The sequence below is a fragment of the Megalopta genalis genome, chromosome 2, assembly GCF_051020955.1.
Source record: "Megalopta genalis isolate 19385.01 chromosome 2, iyMegGena1_principal, whole genome shotgun sequence".
Lineage (NCBI taxonomy): Eukaryota > Metazoa > Arthropoda > Insecta > Hymenoptera > Halictidae > Megalopta > Megalopta genalis.
In genome coordinates this window covers 13293126-13308405 of record NC_135014.1, presented here as the reverse complement: position 1 = coordinate 13308405, position 15280 = coordinate 13293126, and the positions used below count along the sequence as shown (strand labels likewise).

General features: G+C 42.8%; 1 protein-coding gene across 1 annotated transcript in view; it reads right to left on the bottom strand.

Annotated features, from left to right (window-relative positions):
* LOC117219259 (uncharacterized) overlaps positions 1-14674 on the bottom strand; it is a 251012-nt gene extending 236338 nt beyond the window's left edge. Inside the window, exon 1 of the transcript XR_013032648.1 lies at positions 14420-14674. The gene's annotated coding sequence lies outside the window, so the exon portion shown is untranslated. The remainder of the gene's footprint in view (positions 1-14419) is intronic.
* Positions 14675-15280: the final 606 nt, after the last annotated feature.

The window sequence follows — 15280 nt, the reverse complement described above, 5'->3', positions numbered from 1 at the left end:
AACGACATTATTTGTGATATATATTATCTCAATTTTTTCAATATTTTGAAATATTATTTTCAAATAACATGTTATTTAATTTCATAATTATTTCTATGCTTGCGATCACTTATACGATATTTTAGTATTATTTAAAATAATTACTTGAAATAAATATATCTGATAATTGTACAATTCTTTTCGGAGATTATCAGCTCTGAGTCTGGTTTATTTCGATATCTTCATTGACATCTCTGCAAGACAAAAGGACCGACCCGACAATGTTAAATGATTATCCGATAATAAGAAACATTTCTCTGAAGAATAACGACCCTCTTTCATCTTCCGCGCCAGTGAAACGATTACTTTCTTTCGTGGCAATATTAAATCGATCCAGATAAAAATCTCTTAACGTTGAACTTTTTGAGGAGAAGGTTTTGCTCGAAGCACAAACCGATGTAACGATTTCTTGGAATAAAATCTTCTTGTTGCGCATTATTTCGGGAATTATTTCTCTTGTAATATTTGAAATAAAAAATAATGAAATAATTAATCGTTTGAAATTGCTATTATTTCACATGGACCAATATTATTTTGATTTTCAAATAAAATGAATAAAATGAATTTTTAGTAGATTCAAAAAATAACAAACAGTCTTTTTAGCTCTGTCAAGTGGCAAAATCTTATCTTATCGTTTTCATGAACCATTTAGAAAATGGACGGAAATCGTGCAGGCTTCGATTTACCTTTCCATATCGATAAAAAGTCTGGGTAAATAGGAATTTCGGGTTTGCAATACGCGAAGGGGAGGAAACTCGAGGGCTCGAGGGCGAGAAAATTGGAACGAGCGGCGACCAGGCCATTGATTACGGGATTACGCAATTTTCACGAAAGCTTTCGCGAACGCGACACAATAGGACGCGTTCTCCATTGGCCGGAAATATCCGCGGGCCAGGGAAACGCGATGGAGGATGCAAGAAGCCGGCCCATCGGGTTTTCCACCGGCATTCATGCCTCGCCGTATCGTTCCATGAAAATATACCGTGCGCACGGGCATCTTGGAATGGATATTGCGGCTCGCGATATACACCCGCCGACGAATAGAAGCCGGAGAAGGTAACGAACCGAACTACAAGACCACGCTCGATGTTTTCACCCGGTACTGGCATTGGCTTCGTGTAGAAGTAACGGCGGTGGCGGAATTTCGTTAACACCTTAACACATTCGCTGCCTACGTTAATAGCGTCCATAACCGTTCGATTTATTTGATTAAATGCAACATCTTCTCCAAGGGAAGTAGCGAATGATATGGTCGAGGAAGAAATTTACCAGAACATAGTAACACTATCCGACTCTATAAAAATATTTTGAAAAATATTTCATTCGAGTAATATTGTTTTATTTGAAATTTTTTAAACAAACGAAAATTGTGAAAAGAGGACACTTTAAAGATCGAAGCTCCTTCTTTACAACGACTCGGTGAAAAATCGTGAACGATTTTTCAATGAAAAATGGACTGCCATGCAATAAGTCGTGTCACCGACTGTCTACATGAAAACTAGAAAAAGAAATGTCGTTGCAACAATTGCGACACGGTACTCTATATTTGTTGTAGATTGTTGAATGTTAAAAATCGTTCGCATCGACCATTCATATTTTAAACGAACGTTCGAGAGGAAATCATTTCACGTTTCGGACTAGTCTCCGTCCTCTCACGAGATACCCGAATTTCGTGGTACATTTAGCTACACCGTGGACGCGTTCCACTATCAGAATGCTGATGTTTATGCAAATTTATATTTTTATGGAGGACTTAGACAAAATGAAATTAACTAAATTTCCATTTTCTTGGCGGAGGGGAACGGTGAAAATAAAACATTGTACTTTATTAGAACTCCTGGTCTTTGGAAATTCCATATGAATGCAAATATTTTTCTACGGATATTAACGATAACAATTTCTACGTCGAATATCGTTGAATTATTCAGCGAAGAAAATTTTCGATAGAGCTTGGAAAACTTACTCGAATAATGAAGAATTCGGATATAAGAGATTCAAATATAAGAGCTTCAGGTATAAGAGTTTCAGATATAAAAAATTCAGGTATAAAAAGTTCAGATATAAAAGATTCAGATATGAGAGGTTCAGATATGGGAAGTTCAGATATAAAAGATTCAGATATAAGAGGTTCAGATATGGGAACTTCGGATATGGGAGGTTCAGATATAAGAAATTCGGATATAAAAAATTCAGATACGAGAGGTTGTACTTCTTTCGATAGCTTCCTTTGGAGACGCGATCCGCACTCGACTGCCAGACGAATGGCAGACCTGTACCACTTACAGTCTGTATCCACTGTCGAACGCTAGTCTACCCTATTCTTGATCTGCACTACGTGACTGGGGTCGACCTGTAGCTGACTTTTATCACTCGATCCCGTCTGACCTATGGCTTGGTTGCACTACTTGATTGGCGAATCGTTCTTCGATATAATCTCGATATTTTCGAGACAAAAATTAATTCGAAATCCATCCTGCGAATACACACACCTGACTATCAATATTTTCATTCGAACAAACTTAGCTACTCGACAATGAATGATTATGTATCAACTATGAATGACTGGGATTTATTTCTGGCTGATTATGAATCAATGATGAATAATTATGAATAATCATAAATCAACACTGAATCGATTGTGAATCAACACAAAATCAACAACTATGAATGAGCAGAAAGTCCGAGAACTATAAATCGACACTGAATAGAACAACCGTACACCAACATCGAATCGAACAACTACAAGTCAAACCGGAATAATAGAGAATTAAGTTGTAGGAAGTGTGTTACGTAATAGGATGAACAGGCAGAAAGGTGTAGAGCCTAATAATCGACGAGTGCAGAGAGAGACCAAAGAACAGGCTTCCTCTCGTTTCTTTCGAAGTTGTCGAAGCGATCGCGCGCGATACGCTCGTGTCGGCTCGAGCGGATCTGGCGAGGATTAAAACGATTGGTCGGCTGGTTTCCGTGATCGAAGCGACTTCGGGCGAGAAGATATCATCCCTTGGCTCCGCCGGGTTTTAATCTCTTAGCCGGGGGTGTTTCTGTCTCGAATGGAAATCCCCTCGCCCCTCCCCACGCTACGACGGTGCTACCGTCTGGCATTCCGAAGAAATAAAGCCGGAAATGAAATTAGATTTGCAAAGTGGCGCGTCCCTTCAACGTTTCACTCCCCTTTCATCCTCTTCGGTCGCTTTCCTCTGGAAAACCGGGACGCTACAGACGGCAAAAAAACGGCGAGTTCGAACGATCCGGTGTCGCCTCGACCGCCAATCAGTTCCTGAAATTATTATTCCGCCGGAAACGGGGCTCGAATTCGTTAGGGAGAAATCGTAAAGAGCTCCCGGCGGAGTAATTATTTTCGACGCCCGGCCCACGATGATCACCTAATTCGTCGGCGCGATCGGCCGACTTAGAAACCTCGTTCTTCTTAATTGCCACCGGGAATATCCTCCCTCCACCGTTTCTCTTCCACCTTCTTCTTCCTCTTCTTTCTCTTCTTCTCCTTCTTCATCTTCTTCGGGAAGTCTACTTTCCGATTGGAACGCTAACGAATCTCTCTCGCAAATTTCGACCGAAGAGACGATTAGTGACCGGACAATTAATCGACGGATTTCACCGCGTGCCTCCCTTTATTACTGGCGCGGAAAATATTTGTACGAATTTTGGACGATGTCACGAGTTTTCGGAATTTTAGAAACAGCTCCAACTCGAGCTCCTGGCCAGTCGAGTCGAGTTCTTCATTAAAGCGTTGAACGATCAAACGACACACATAGCAGATATTTTATATACGTATCACCGCGATATTTTCTTTCGTTGGGAATTATTATCATTGTTGTTTCGTTATTGCTATTTTCCTTTGTTACCGTTGCTATCGTTTTCTCGTTGTTGTTACATCGTTGATTAGTTTATTGTTATTGTTGTTTTGCAAATATATCTATTATTTGTTATACCTACATACACGCGCTATCAGACACTATTTATTATTCAAAAACGAAAATGAAATAAGCACGTATCTTCGATTTTCATGATTTTAATAAACTGAAGAAAAGATAGCAATGTTATTAAACTTTTTTTAATACGTTTAGCCGAATGGCTATTTTTTTCTAGTTACCTTTAAATGCATAAAATCCGCAGTCTAATTATAAATGCATGAAAACCCGCGGGCGAGATGTATGCAAATTAGATTCTTTTTTAAATTAGCCTATGTGATAATCAGACTGCTGATCTTCGTGCAAAATATAAAAGTTCTTGCATCAATTGGAAAAAAAGGAGGACGAAGTAGTTAGATCATTCTTGTCTTAATGATTTTGTTACGTTGCTATTAATAGGTCAGTGTATGTTTCATTTGTATTAAATCCGCAATCTGATGACAATTGAAGTAGTTCGACCCTTGTTTCTCAGAATTGCTTAACATTTTTATCGCACAAATAAAATGAGTGAATCTGAATTAGAATTTGTTACAAATATATAAAGAGCCAATAATCTGGTCGCATGTAAATTAGATCCTCTTAAAAATTAGCCTATGCGATAATCAGACTCCTGATCCTCGCGTAAAATAAAATTTCCTCGACGGTTTCCTTAACTAGGGAGAATGATTGAATCTTAATTCGAATTTATTACAAACGTATAAAGACCCGACAGCCTCGTCGCAAACAGGAATAATAACGAACCTAAATAAATTTTATTCGCATTATTATGAAAATGTTGTCCAGTGCTGTATACTGAGATGAGTAAGAAAAGGGACAGAGAGTGAGAGAGAGAAAGGGGGGGGGGGGGAGAGCGACGTGGCTCGATAAATTCGCATCAACGACGCCTCGAAACGGGAGTGAATCAAGGGAACTCGTTCAGTTATTCTTGGCGGGCCGCGTCGATAAATTTCCTCCGTTTGGACGTTTAATCCTCGGGGCCCGATAATTCACGGGAAACAGATTCCGCGGACTATGAGCCTGCAATTTTCATCGGGGTTTTCCACCGATCGAATTGTTCGGAATTCAAAATTCTATTCGCCACGGCGCGATACGTAACCCTTTCCTTGCAAACGACTAACCTTTAGCCTCTATCGGCCTCCTTCGAGGATCCGAAGAGGTCTTCGAAGTCGAACGAACGTAGATCGTCCGAGTAAGAGCGAAGAAGCCACGCCTACTCCAGGTATCTTTCACGGAGAAATGCATTCTGGTCTTTGGGACTGGAGTTTTAAAGAATCGAGTCTTAATCGATGTGTAAGCACGTGGTCCCGTGCGGAGAGCCCAAGTGAGATCAAGGAAGCGACGCCTACCAGAGATATTTCTCACAAAGTAGGAACGTACTAGTCTATAATACTGGACTTTCGAAGATCGTTGAGGCTATATCAGTGTCTAGATAATGTAAAATCTGGGTACAAATAAATCTATGCAAACAAGTTACGCCCACTTAAGACATAGAACGCAGGAAGTGGTCATTGCACATCCTTCGCGAATAAAAGTCATTATAGTCCTTTAAATTGAGTTTCTAAAGAATTTTTTATTTAGTGCAGCTCCGTGCACGTATCGTTCTATGGGACATTATTTTAATTCCGTTCGGAGCACAGAAACCCCACACCCGCTTAGGGTATTAAACACAAAGATTGGTCATTGTTGTCGCAAGAGCTGGAAACCACTTTTCCAAATACAAGTCATTCTAATCTCGAGCAACTCTGCGCTCATACTGTCCTATGTGGAGCACTATTTTAACTCCGTTTGGGAGCAAGGAAATCACGCATTGAACGTACGGAGAGGAAACGCTCAAGAACTGCAAGGCACACCTTTCATACGTTTCACAAATAAATGTGTCTAAAGATTTTCCAAACAATGCTGAACTGGGAGCATTCTCTAGCTAATCTTTAGAGGCTTCACCGAGAGCAACGAAGCCACGCTTACTTAAGACATCGAGCAAAACGGAAAGCATTTGGAGTCTTTATTCTCAGGGAATAGAGAAATCGAACTACTCGCAACCGGGAATAATGGTTCTAAAACAGTGAAACGAGCCACAATGGTAAAGCGAAAAGCGAGAAGCGTGTTTCGAATATAACGAATCACTCGTGTGCGACCCAAAACCTGGTCGAAACCACCGTGTCGGATGTCCGCTCGAAACTTTGCATCACTCTTGTTCACCAAACCGTTGGGACACAGCCTGCTCTCTTCCGACAATGCAGGAAAAAACAAAAGCTGTTTCCGTGTTCCACTCGCTCTTTGAAGTTCTGTGAAACTGATTGGCCTAACGTACGTTCCACGAGTGTCGGAAAAAGATAAATCAAATTGCAGCTCTCTAAAAATGTGTCCTATCGGAATAAATAACACAGGGTTGAATTGAAAACTCTTCCGAGCTTTGCATGCTCATTAAATTGATTACTCTGTTTCGTGTAAAGTAAGATCTTGATAAAAATTGTTCGTTTCCCGAAGCATTACAGTAAAGCGTATAGCACGTTGTTTAAATTGCAATGTTGTTTTTGTTTTTTAGTGCATGCGACAAATAAAAAACATTTTTAATCCTAGAAAATAAATTTAAAAAATAAAGAATACAAATATATATATATATATATATATATATATAGACACAATACGAAATTTTATCCTACGTTATCATACTGCGCATGGAGATCCGTTTCCTAATGATAATAGTAATAAAAATCGGAAACTCTGGAGAAGCAGGACCATCCAAGAATTAACAAACTGCAACACGACGAAACGAAATGAGAGAAAGAGAGGGATAGAGGGAGAGCAGTTGCGACGATAGTCGCGTCGCGAAAAGTGCAGCAGAATGATTTTCGATTCGACTGGTTCGCAAATATTTGCGAGTGCTCGAAGCACGGTGGGTCTCGAATCGAGCCTTCGGCGATTCATCGCGGAGAAACGTTTGAAGCGCGGGGGGTGCACGGCGGAATTTTTGCTCATCGAAGCCAATTAACTGGGATCGTCAACAGCGAAATCGCCGGCGGATCCGTTAATCGGATTAAACGGGGAACGGACTGCGCACCCCGGCTACTTCATTATCCAATTACACCTATCTAGTAACAAACTAGTCCTCCTCTATTACGGTGTCCGGCGATGCGAACTGGCATCGTGCCATTGGCGTGTCGTTTCGCTTATCTTCCGCGAATGGTAAAAAATCGAAAACGGACAAGAATCGCGAGAGTCGCGAGAATTATTGGAATCGCGAGACGCGAGACACGAGAATCGCGAGAATCGCGAGAATCGCTGGAATCGCTAGAATCGCGAGAAAGACGTCGCACGAGCGAGCCTGCTCGTCCGAGGCGAGATAATAGTATCGTCAGCGACTCAGCCGCCCAGATAGCAGACTCAATTAATATCCGAAACGATCTAAAAGCTGAGACAGCGCTTCGCGAGCCGATTGCTCGCGCGAGTCGCTGCGAGATTGCTCGCGTGCGTGATTTACATCCGCTTCCGAAGTAATTAAATTGCACGAGAACAACGCGGGCCAACTATGCCGGATTATGGCAAGTTGGAGTTGGAACACGCCCCGGCGGTCTACCCGTTCCCTTTGAGCTCGGAAATGGGCTTAAAGGTCGCCGGTCGGCCCTGAAAACGAATCTAACTGTTTTCGGTGTCTAATCCAAAACCTAAGCATGCCACCAATTCAATAAACTATAGCATTTTTTTTCAACTCGGTTTAATGCTCATATTTTGGAAGCGATCAAGGATGATAAAAATAAGGATGATAAAACATTCGTGAAACTTTTTGTCATTTCTCATACATACATACCCTTCGAAAATTCTATTGAAATAAAAATTTTTTCGCAAAAATCATTCCTCCGAGCTTTCGAAACTGACATGATATTATAATCATGATATTAGTGCTAAACAATATTTATTTTATCTATTACAATCGTTTTCAGTTTAACATTTATATAACATACCATAATCCATATGAAGATATTTTTATAGTGGAACGTTGCAAAATTTACAGACAAAACTTGTTCTACTCCTTTTTTTGTTAATTGGCTACCGGTCCGTGAACGTTGGGGACAAAAAGACGATTAATCAGCCACCGATCGGTAAAGTGTGTTGAAACTTCTCATTTCGTTGTGTTCTATGGAGAAACGGTTAACGAATCGCAAGTGGAGCAACGTTTAGCGTTTTAATGGAGTCAGGAAGCTTTACGGTTCTTGTTCCGTGGCCCGACCGCGCAGAATGCAAGGTTATGATTATTAACCGTCGCGAGGCAACCCATTCTTCGCCTTCCGCCGCATGGTACGAGCGATATCCATAATTAAGCATCGTGGGAATCCCTATTGCTAATTAAGAGCAAGGAGTCTTCAGCGGCAAGCATTGTTCCCTCCCGTTCGCAGCTGCGCTCCGTTTATCGAAGCCCTCGATTGCGGCTCCCGTCGGCCAATTAAAACGTAGCTGTGAACGTGGTTCGACGTGGGAAAAAAGTTAGGGGACTTTGGGAAAAGTCGGAACCGCCGCGGTTTTCAAGAACAACCGGTCTGTCGAGAAAACTCGTGCGGTTCCCGTATTTGTCGGAACTCCATAAATGCTCGGCCATAATACTTGACCGTATCTACGGTCGTAGAACGCACCTTTCCTCAAACTTCAGCCGCTATAGTCTCGGAAAAATTGAATTACTTCGGAAGAAAAACTCGCACAAATAAGTTAACTTTCTATGAAAGAAAATTTATTATTTTACCCTAACTTCGAGAGCGTTGCTCGATCAAAAACTGTTTAGAAAATGCATCTAGAAAGAGTTGATCGTTCGGCAATCAGCAGAGAGTGTTCATCGAGAAGCCGAGCCCGCAAATCCCAGGTCATGGATCGGAAAAGAGCGCGAAGCGCCGATGGATCATCGCGCGGTTCACAGTTCGTTAAGGGCGGGATCAAACATTCAACAAGTAAATCATTCGATCAAACACTCTTAAGCTGGCCTCGGCAGTCTCTCAAAGAGTTCGGAATGCCGAGGGCCGTCGAACGAACTCCGAGAATATCTGCGTACACAGACCGAACCTAATTAGAGACTGGCTTGTGAATATAAGGATTTTCGGGAAGGGCGCCATCCGACTAATCAGCGGAAGTGGAGGGATTGCGATGCGACGCGACGCGACGCGACGACAAGATCCGCAAACAAACTTGCCGGTCTGGGACCGGCGCGACGCTGTCGCAGTATAGTACAAGCGCGCGACTGGCAAAGTCGCGGACAACTTTCCTTCGGGATATTTGCCGATACGTCTGTCTTAACGTGGACAGAGTGCAAACTGGATTGAGAGTTTGCGTCGCGGTAAACTACCGACAGCTTTTTTATTGTCCGCAACTGGAACACAGTAGTTCCGTTTCCTCTGAAATCCCGACGGTTCCAATTCCCTCGGAGAACGACCCTCGATCTAACGGGTGGCCCGCTACTCTAACACCAAGCTGTTCAACATTCGACCTCGACAACTTCCTGTTTAGAAATTTATCGAATCTAGAAGCCAGGAAAGTGTAGAAGCACTTGTATCGTTGATTTTTTCATTTAGCTGCGCCTAATAATTGGCTACGGCTGATTTTGAAACACCGATTTCAACGACATGCGAACGATGCGCTTTGTATTTTTTGTAATACAAATTATCGGCCATTTATACGATCCAGAAATTGTTTAAAATTTCCAGGCGGTCTCGATAATCTAGGGGTTACATCTGTTGTCCAAGAGTACTGTAATTGTTGTGTACACACTTTTCTACGGTAGAATCTTATCAAGGCTACATAATTATTTTTAGGACTTATATCGTTAGTATTTAAAGGACTAGACCAATCTCGAAAGTTGGGCCAATGTGTAAATCGTGTATACATCATTTTCATGTACAGTTAATGCTTTTCGAGATAGAGCGTTCGAAAAATGTACACGAACGATTTCGTCTGCCGTCGGCATTTGGCCTACAGCCGCAAACGCGACACCGATGCGATACTACCGGCACTCGATCATCGCTTTGCAGCGATACCAGACGACATCGTAACTTTATGATTTTTATTTTACCGAATAGATGACTTTTACAGAATGTTCAAGGCTGCAGACTGACCAAGCAGAGTGCTAAGTAAAATTGTAGGAATTGATTGTTGTCGGAATCGATAGAGGAAGAAACATTCTTGTAGAGAATTGGATCGCAGCGAAGATGCGAGAACCAGAAGCGTGTAAGCGTAGGGGTTTAAGCTGTTCCCAGGTTCGGATGTGTCAACTGCGGGGCAACCCCGATAATTATCTGGAACGGGTAAGGGTTGAACAACGTCGGTTCGTTAAATCCGGCGTACGCGACTCGAAAAGGGTCGGTTGGTGCTAGTGCACTCGCCCTCTCTCTCTCTCTCTCTCTCTCTCTAGTTTCCTCTCTCTCTCCCTCTCTCGCCTTCTCTAGCAAGGTGTATGGGCAAGTTTCGAGAGGGGCGGCTGCCGTCAAGCCACCCAGCTTGGCCGCCTGCTCTTTGTCAAGCGAATTACGCTCCGGACGGTGCCTCTATGTTCACGCGGACGCCGCCAGTCGACAATGAAAGAAACGGTCCGGAAGTATACATATGTACCGGCGGAACATTTTCAGCGGTTAACCTCTTAACCGAAACGAAACACGGACCTACGCGGAGTGGATAGGAACGGGGCCGGAGTCGGAACGGAATTAAATGAGAAACGGCACGACGGTAAATCAGAAACGGAAACATGTTAAATGAGAGACGAAACGATGTTTAACGAGAGACGGAATCGAATGCAGCGACGTTGATCAGAAACAAAACGGTCTGAATTGAAATGAGAAACGCAACGAAATTGTATGGTGGTAAGAATGAAGCGAGAAAGGAACCGAGACGGATGAAATGAAATTAGGAACGAAATTGAACGACATGGAATGTTAATATTAAATGGCGAACGAAACGGAGCAAAATAAAGTGAAAGGATTAAGGAAATAATAAAGGAAAGAAATGAATATGATGAACGGAAGAAAAGGTAATAAAATGAGGAACAAGAGCGAATCAATCATAATGAGGAACCAAACGGAACTAACTGAAATGAAGAACAAAAGAGAACGAATGTAAATGAGGGGCGGAACAGGACGGAACAAAATGGAGAGTGAAACGAGACGATATTAAACGAGGAACGAATCGAAACGAGGAACAAATCGAGACGAGGAACAAATCGAGACGAGGAACGAATCGAAACGAGAAACGACTCGAAACTGGGAACGAATTAAAACAATGAACGAAACGGAACGATATTAAATGCGGAACGAATTAAAACGGGGAACAAAAGAGGCGGAATTGGAATGAGGGACAGAACGGGGCGAAACAAAACGGTGTACGGTACGAGGCGAATTGAAATGAGGAACGAAACGGAACAAAACGAAATGGAAGTACGGAACGAAATTGAATCAGGAACGAACCGGGATGCAACGAGGAACGGAACAAGAATAAGTGCTGAACGAAACGACAGGAAAAACAGAATGAAAATGGATGAGGAACGAAACGAAACGGAACGGAACGGAAATGAAATTCGAAAGCAAACAGAGGGGGAAGGTGGTGCGGAATAGGACGAGATGCGAAATGGATCGGTAAACATGGACAAGATGATTTACGAGTGGGAGGAGTAAAATGTGAAAAACATGTTTATGGAACGATACCATTGGGAATATTAAAAAGTTCGTAAATTCCCGCGGTCTATTAAGTATCAATACCGGGATTCGTTGACTTGTACTACTTAAACTTTCGCTTCTGCTTCTTTCCACTCGGACCGCCGCGGATTTCAGCCGCGGATCGGTTGAAAATACTGCTTTTGTATACATATTACCAGGAATTTGTTTGAATGTTTAACAAATTGTGTGGTGAATGGTGTACGCTTGGCCTACGCGTTTGTCGAATAGTCGTAAAGCATGTACACTGCAAATACCGGAAAAAGTTAAGACGCCATACATAAATCAGAATATAAAAGGTTAATAAGGGCTCGAGGAGGATAATAGGATTCGACCCCTACCTTGAATAAAGGAAACCTATTTCGGCCAATATTTCTTGTAATCCTCTTTTCTTTTTTATCGAAGACTGCGGACCGCGCACGAAATTTCATTTAATCAATTTTCGACAACGAAAGTTGTTTGTTAGCTCGATGCCTGAAAGGATGTCGTGTAACGCGAGTAAACGCCGCGGTCGACGGTATTACTTTGAAAGCAACGACGGGGAAAAATACGGCATTAATTAATTGCGAGATACGCGTCGATGTAAACGATGACATGGCAATTCGCAGGAGTACCAATCCACGTAATGGAAATCGCGGGAACGCAGCGTTAATTAATCGACTGAAAAACCCAACAACGACGTTAGACAAGCAGATTATGTTCGAGGCAGCTGTACGAATTAATTAATGAAAAATGCAACGGAGGGACTGCTTTAAATATAAGTACGACTCTTTAAGCACCCGGTATGCGACGACACGACATCAGGGTTTACTTGCCCCTCGAGGCTCGGTCATACTTCCGTATTCCATTCAGTCGGCGGATAAACATGTGACTACGCGAGTCAAGTGCAGTTGCAGTTATGAATATCCCAACAACTATTATGCCCTATACATCTCTTATATATACTCAACGTCTCTTCTTATGCGCACTTCAAAAAACCCCTCAACGTATCGCATAAAACCCCTCGGAACTCTTTGCAGAACCGTATAATCCCATTTCAAACGACCAACCCTATTACATCGTTATTACCATCGTTGTAGCGTCCCCTGCGAGTACAATGAATGATGCGATGAGACACGGAAAAATTCTCTGTGAAAGAATACGCGTCCGAAATGTATAATAATAAGTTTTCGCTCGAGGCTTTGTTTCCGTTGTGAATCGAGGAATTATGGTACCGCGCGTTGTTTGTTCACGGTGAAATTTTGTATAGGTCCTAAGTACCGCGCTTAAAGCGCAGCATGGATAGAGCAGCCTTGACTCTGCCCCTTCCGCGAATGACAAATTAGCTCGTCTTGCTCGGTTTTAGGTTAAAGATTAAACTTCGCTCTGCAGCGCTAATGCATTCAAAACGTACAGTCGTGTACGTAGCGGGAAGCGTGAAATGCAACCAAAACTCCTATCAGCATATTCAATGAGATTCTGTAATTACGAAAACGAGAACGAAACGTGTGGCCGCGAGTATTTTCCTAGGCAACGATCGAGCATCGATCATGCTATAAACATACGAGCCGATGCCGAATCGATTCGAAATGTTCAGACGATGGAAGTATTCGGATATCGGAAATTGACGAACAGGACGTTTCACGGCGCTGTCGATTCCCCGATATTCGAACGGCCGATTTATTATTCCGATCGTAACAATATTTTCAGCTGCTACGGCATAAACTATAATAATTTCGCGCGCCGCACGTTTTCGATTACAATAACGCCCTTTGCTCAACAATGTGTCGCCGAAAGGGGCGGCCGTCCAAAATCAATTCGGAACGGTGTAACGGAATTTTATCGGGCAGAGAGTTTCATCGTCGACAAAGCGGAATTTGAATATTTTATGAAAATCCACGCTCGTCGAATATTACCGACTATTTCCGATTAAACTCTCCGTCCCACCAGTATCGTCGCGTTACCATGGTAAATGCATAATATTTTACTAGCGTTTTAATACGGTTAAATGCTAGATCACGTTCGATCGATATGGAATCCACAGGTACCGTTGCGCAATTCGAAAAACTCGATAGTCGACGAAACAGCTGACTTCGTGCGCGCTCTCTCGACAGATTATAGTGAAAACCGTATCTCCATCGGGAAAAATTGTATCGCACAATTTCGATTCACTTTATCGGGAGCAAAAGGCAATTCTGGACAAAAGCTTGCATTCGGAATTCTACCTGTCAATCCACCAATATATTACGCATCCGCATGGTTGTACAGGGAAACTACTAGAACGAATAAAAAATTGACGTCATACGCCTTACCAAGCAACGGATACCATTTCAACTTCGTTCGTTTTACTACAATTTCAACAAAATTCACTTAATGTACGGACGCTGAAGCCTGAACTGTGGCCGTTAACCCATTACGTCCTCCGGATCGATTAATGTTTACGACCAGGCGGAAACTAGTTGTTAATTATTCATTCGAATATCAATCGTTAATCCGCCGAACTATTTTCATCGGGCCAACGGTCTCGATCGATATTACTATTGCAGTGAAACCAAGTGGACAGCCTTAGCTCTATCCTAGCACGGAAGAACTAGCTTTCGGCGGGAAGAACATTTTCTCAAGGTCGTCTTCTTATAAGATTTCGAGATATCAACAAAACCTTGAAGAAAATACCTCTGAAATACCGCGTACACCACGTGTGTACGAGAGTACGAGATCAATACCAGTCTATCATGAATGATTTCGTTGCGACCGATCGATAAGAAGCATGACAGAAATGCGACTCACGGGAGGCGACAGCTATGGTGATCAGCAGGCAGAAGATCGAAACGCAGCGCAGCGCACGTTGATCCATGCTCGCTGACGAGGATGTGGCACGTCGAGTTATCGATCACTTCATTACAACTTCGTTTATCGTCCGCGACAAATGACTAATCAACCACGCGCACGTGAACTACGCCGAAATACCACGAGACCGTTTCAATGAAGAACAACGAAGCCGTACCGATGCGACCAATGCGACCGTCGAACGCGTACTGATAGCAGGTCTCCGTGATACTCGCGTGCTGCCACCAGCCGAACCCCCACCGCGAACCAATCACAGGCTCGCTCGCCTTCTTCCGTCGCTCCTCGTCCAACCAACGGTCGAATTCTCAAGCGAAAACTCGCGCGGCCGTAGCGGCGCTGCTGCGCCATGAAATAGGAAACATTCAAATTACAAAGTAATGAAGCGTGATTATTGCCGGCACGTTTCCCGACCCGGGCCTCTCCCACGCCATCGCTAAATTACAGGAACTTTCCGCGACTATTTCGCGGCCAGGCAGTCGCATAATTTCGCTTTGATGGAAACGATCGCGACGAGGATCTACGGATTTGATGGATAGATAATCTAATTGTCCTGTTCAAAGCGAGGCAATTGCGATTGCAGCTCTCGGGTAAGCTCCGTTCTCGTATTAATGTTATTCTTCCATTTGCATCGTAAAGGTAAACGTTATTCTTGTGTTTACATCGTGGAACGAAACCTTTGTATCTGCGTACTGCGATTAATCGCTAGAGGTTAGGGCAAAGGTGATCGTTCGCGGGTCTTCATTTCAAAATAGCTGCTGGTGTTGCGTGCACGCTTACGCGTTCGCAAAAAATTGCAAATAT